The sequence below is a fragment of the Myotis davidii genome, unplaced genomic scaffold, assembly GCF_000327345.1.
Source record: "Myotis davidii unplaced genomic scaffold, ASM32734v1 scaffold59, whole genome shotgun sequence".
NCBI lineage: Eukaryota > Metazoa > Chordata > Mammalia > Chiroptera > Vespertilionidae > Myotis > Myotis davidii.
In genome coordinates this window covers 8,493,451-8,498,479 of record NW_006293001.1, presented here as the reverse complement: position 1 = coordinate 8,498,479, position 5,029 = coordinate 8,493,451, and positions in this window count along the sequence as shown.

Genomic DNA, 5,029 nt, shown 5'->3' with positions numbered 1-5,029 from the left:
TCTCTCTCTCTCTCTCTCTCTCTCTCTCTCTCCATATCCTCAGGTGAGGATTAAAAAAATAAAAATAAAGGCATATATAACAGCCCAAAAGAAAATAAACACCAGAACTGTCATTAGTTTATATGCCCATAATAACATGTGAGGGTCTGAAATGAATTCCCGAGAATGCAGGCAACCACACTTCCATAGCCAATAAGGAGGTAAGGATGTGGGAAATCAGCTAAGGTTAGATGGCTGTGGTCTAAAAATAAGGATGAGTAATTGCATCCTGGGAGAGATAAGTGTGGGCTCCCCCAGAGGTCTGCTGAAACTCTTGGGCTGAACTGGGAAAGCGTCCCTAGTGTAATGGTAGCCACTTTGACATCTTTATCAGACCAGGCTGCCAACCTCAGATTTTTTTAAAATTTAATTAATTAATTTTTTTATTTTATCCTACCTCAGTTTGAGGTTTGATGCTCATGACCAGCATCCCCTAGTTAATCACTCTTAATTATTATTTAAAATTGTGACATTCCCAAGTGAGAAGCAACGAATTAGTGAATCAGGTCTAGATAGCTGACTACTTTAGAGCAGACTTTCACAAGTTATGTGTCCTGATGTATTAAGGAGTCACCCAGAGTTAGCAAGAGTGGAAGTGGGGAGCTCTGAACAGCCAGTTGCAACATAGCAATAAAAATAATGTGGCTCCCTTCATCTTTTCCCCTCAAAGTTAAAAATTTTAGTTTACCAACATCCATCTGGATTGAAAAGCTTATATAGATAACTGGATTTTGGATTTATGGGGCTATGGGATTGTTGTCCAAATACATGATTGACTAATTTGGTGAAACCGGTTTACTGTTGCCATGGTAGGTTGTATTAGCAATGAATTGCCTTGCTTTAGGCTAGGGAGTAATAGATATCACTCACACCTTAAAAATATAACTACTTAGCATAGATCACCATGACCTACGCGTGACTATTAATATCCCAACAAAGGAATGGTTCCCAAGACTGATGCATCACCTTAAGAAGCTGAGGCATGAAAGCTCAACCCACCCCAAGGTTCAGGTAGGCTTGCCGCTTTCCAGTGCAAATGAGTTCATTTGACACTTCAGATGTTTACTCAGCACCATAGGCACAACCACTTATTAATCAATTTTATTCTGTGTTTTTTTTTTCTTACTTGTTCACCTATTCCTCTCTCTTCTCCAATTACTGATATTCCCTTATAAATTTTTCTTTTAGTATTTGACATGATGTGTACAAGGATGAGCCTTTAGGAATAGATAAGAACTACACTAAAAATATGAGAAAATACTTGCTTATGAGTGAAGTCTATAGTCTATGCCAGTTTTCCTCACTAGAGAGGTAAACAAAAACAGAAATGCTGACCATATATTGAGTGCCAAAGTAGATAAGATCAATGTTTACATCTCATTTAGATAATTGTAAATTACAACTTGATAAGAGTGTGATTAAATGGTCTTATTTCATGTTATTTTTTCTATAGAGGGAACATAAGCATCTAAAATATATATTGAAGTTACTCAACTCACTACTTTCAACTTTTGTCCCCATGATCACCTTAAAGAAACCATGCTTTGAAGACCATGATAAAACTTTGTATGTGTCAAATGTTTTACCCTAAATAGCCCAACAAGTGGTGCTTAGAGGAGTTCCAGGAGCCAAGGCCATGACATAGGGTGGGGACAGACTGTCCACTGAGCAAAGGGGGTCTTGTGCTCTTTTCACTGCTCCCTTCTACCTCCCTCTGAATTGAGCCAAACTACAGAAATTGTATCCTTCTACACATTCTGCTTTAAAAACACAAAACCACCCAAGGAAGCTTTAATTTAGACATATTTTTCGGCCACAAAACACAGTCAATTATATTATGTCAATCTGGCTTTTTACAACTTATATTGATTTCCATGGTGGTGATGATCAAGCTAAGGAGCCCCCTTGAACAGGACCACACACATACATACACCCCACCTCCCTCACACACATACATGCACACACACTCACTCAGTCTGGGACAATGGAGACACACCCATTCACCTCACATACTCATCTTTGAGTCTGTCATTGGTGTACATGCGCAAGACTTCCCCTGACCTGGAGTTCCAGTCTTAGACTGTCTGGGACTCATTCTACTGGCATTGAAAACCCTTCTTTGTTTGTCTTCACTTATGTTTTACTTACTTGTTCATTGCTTACTCCTTGCCCCACTAGAGTGTGAATTACAGAGGGCAGGGATTCTCATCTGTTTTGATCTTTCCTGCATCCCAGAGGTTAGAACAGTTTTGGCATATAGTAAGCACTCAAAAAGTAGTTGTTTTAATGGGAGGACAGCAGGAAATGTAACCTTACCCATTTTCAGGCCATAAATCATAAAGAAAACTCGCCCACTGCTGAAACAAATTAGGAATGATTAACTCGATACCCTCTTCCCCGAGGCCTGTCAGGGGCCAGACTGAAGGAGAAAAGGAAGATACCATTAGCCCTCCGAGGGGTTCAGGATAGGCTGCTGCTTACTTTTCTCATCTACAAGATGAGGTGGTCAGAGAAGAAAAACAACATGTCCTTGTATAACATCATTTCACCCAATGTCATTTCATTACAAAGTTGATGAGGAGGAAAAAATTGATTCCCAGACAGGGCCTCTGTCTGTGTGGAAATTCCAAGTTCTCCCATGTCTGCATTTTCTCTGGGGATTCTGGTTGCCTCCTACACTTCAAGATGAGTATGTGGGGTGAATGGGTGTGTCTCCATTGTCCCAGACTGAGTGAGTGTGTGTGCATGTATGTGTGTGTGGGAGGTGGGGTGTATGTATGTGTGTGGTCCTATTCAAGGGGACTCCTTCCTGGTGGCCTGGGCTGCTGGGAGAGGCGCTGGCCACCCTGACACTGAACTGGGGATAAGTGGGCTGGAAAATAATGTTTTTATTCATCTCTCTTAAATGTAAGTGGAGCTCACATTTATTTCAATATGTAGGTGATGTTTTTATGACCAGAAATATGCCCTAGGAGCTTAACTCTTGTTTGTATCAATTAGTCTATGGTAAAATCGGTTTCATTATACACTGGTTCATTTAAACTCCCAGTTTTCAAGAACCCGTTGACGATGTTAAGTGAGGACTTACTGTATCTGCAATGTTTCCCGCTCTAAAGCTCTAGGCTTCATCTTCCCCTAGGTCTACATGCCACACAAAGGAAGTCTTAGGGCGCTAGGACCCTGAGACGCGCCACTCTGGCTCTGAGGTGACAGTTTTCTCCGTAGCATTTTCACCTTTTAACTGTTGTCAATAACTTTGCCGTAACAAAGATAGCAACATTTTATTGAGAATTTTCTCCCAATCACATCTACAATCCTGTAGCTCTCTTTTTGGTTTTATAAAGGAAAGTTCTTTTTTCTGGGTCTTAATTGGTGTCAAATAGGATATTATTACATTTATGTCACCTCACAAGTCATTCCATTCCAGGACTGCTCAACTAGGTCAGTTAGGGAACATAAAGCAATCTTCCTTTGCTTTGCTGACCTTGATATCTTGAGCCTTTGAAATATAAATATAAAGAATTTGGGGCTAAATGATGAACTATCATATGTCTACATTCCAGTAGGGACAAATAGTAGTGGGATGCTAAATTTTCTTTTTTCTTTTCTTTCTTTTTTTTCAGAGAGGAAAGGAAAGGGAGAGAGAAATAGAAATATCAATGAGAGAGAATCATTGGTCAATTGCCTCCCACCACACCCCTCACTGGAGATCGAGCCCAGAACCTAGACATGTGCCCCGACTTGGAATCAAACCATGACCTTCTGCTTCATAGTTGATGCTCAACCACTGAGCCACACCGGCTGGTCTGGATGCTAAATTTTAAATAAAACTTTTAAATTGAGAAAATGTATCCTTATTGTGTAAATTGATCTGATTTTCTGCAAACAGAAGCACTGGCCCCCTGACTGCATTTCAGAGCACAGGCGGAGGAATGTTAGCACAGGGTGGTCAGAAGCATAGGCTCTGGACCTCTTGGTTAGACGCTGTTGGGTGGATTACTTAACCTCTCTGTGCTTCAGTTTCCTCAATAATAGCATCGAACGTCTAGGGCCGTGGTCAGCAAACTGTGGCTCGCGAGTCACATGCGGATCTTTGGCCCCTTGAGTGTGGCTCTTCCACAAAATACCACGTGCGGGCGTGCACATACAGTGCGAAGAGCCGCATGTGGCTCGTGAGCTGCAGTTTGCCGGCCACTGGTCTAGGGTTATTGAAACGCCTAAACAAGGTAGTACAAATAAAACTTCAACTGAGCCAGGCACCCAACAAGGGCTTGACCACTGTTGGCTGTTATTCATCGCAGAAGGCCATAATAAAACATGCTTAGGCAAGGGTTAACTCAGGCAGGAAGAGAGATTAAAAAAAAATAAGAGCATTTGAGAAAATGTAAGGATTAACAAAAAAAGGAACAGGAACAGATATGGGCAACACCAGACCGTTGGAAAGCTATATGTGTTTATTTGACTTACATTTCTGTTCATTTGAACGTTTAAAAAATCATGAATCTACTTACTGGTACACAGAACTGCATGTGTAGATGAAGTAGGGCTTGAGGTTATTGACTGTTCAGGCAAGGTGCAAGGGTCATCAGAGCAAAGGCTGCTTTAGGTGTTCTTTTAGGTTACCTGTCTCCTGGAAAAATCTGGGGACCTGCAACCCAGGGGTTTTCCAAGAATAATCTTTTTAAACTGAGGGGGAAAGTTTAAAGATTTTGTTGTTGTTTTGTTTTGCCTTACTATGTTTTCAAATAACCTTTCAAAAATAAGGCTTTGTGAAAAGAAGAGCTAGAACTCGCCTCTCTTTCCCAGGCAAATCAGTACTTTCCACAGCCCGTTGACCCCTCCGAGCATTTCCCCAGCACACTCTGTGTTTGGGGTTATTACTTTGAGCGTGTTCAACCTTTTCTCAGATGTCACTGAACTGTGCTTAGGCTGGCCTTCAGGGCATTGACCCTTAAGCAAATAGATAATGTTCTCGAAAAAGTTTGAATTC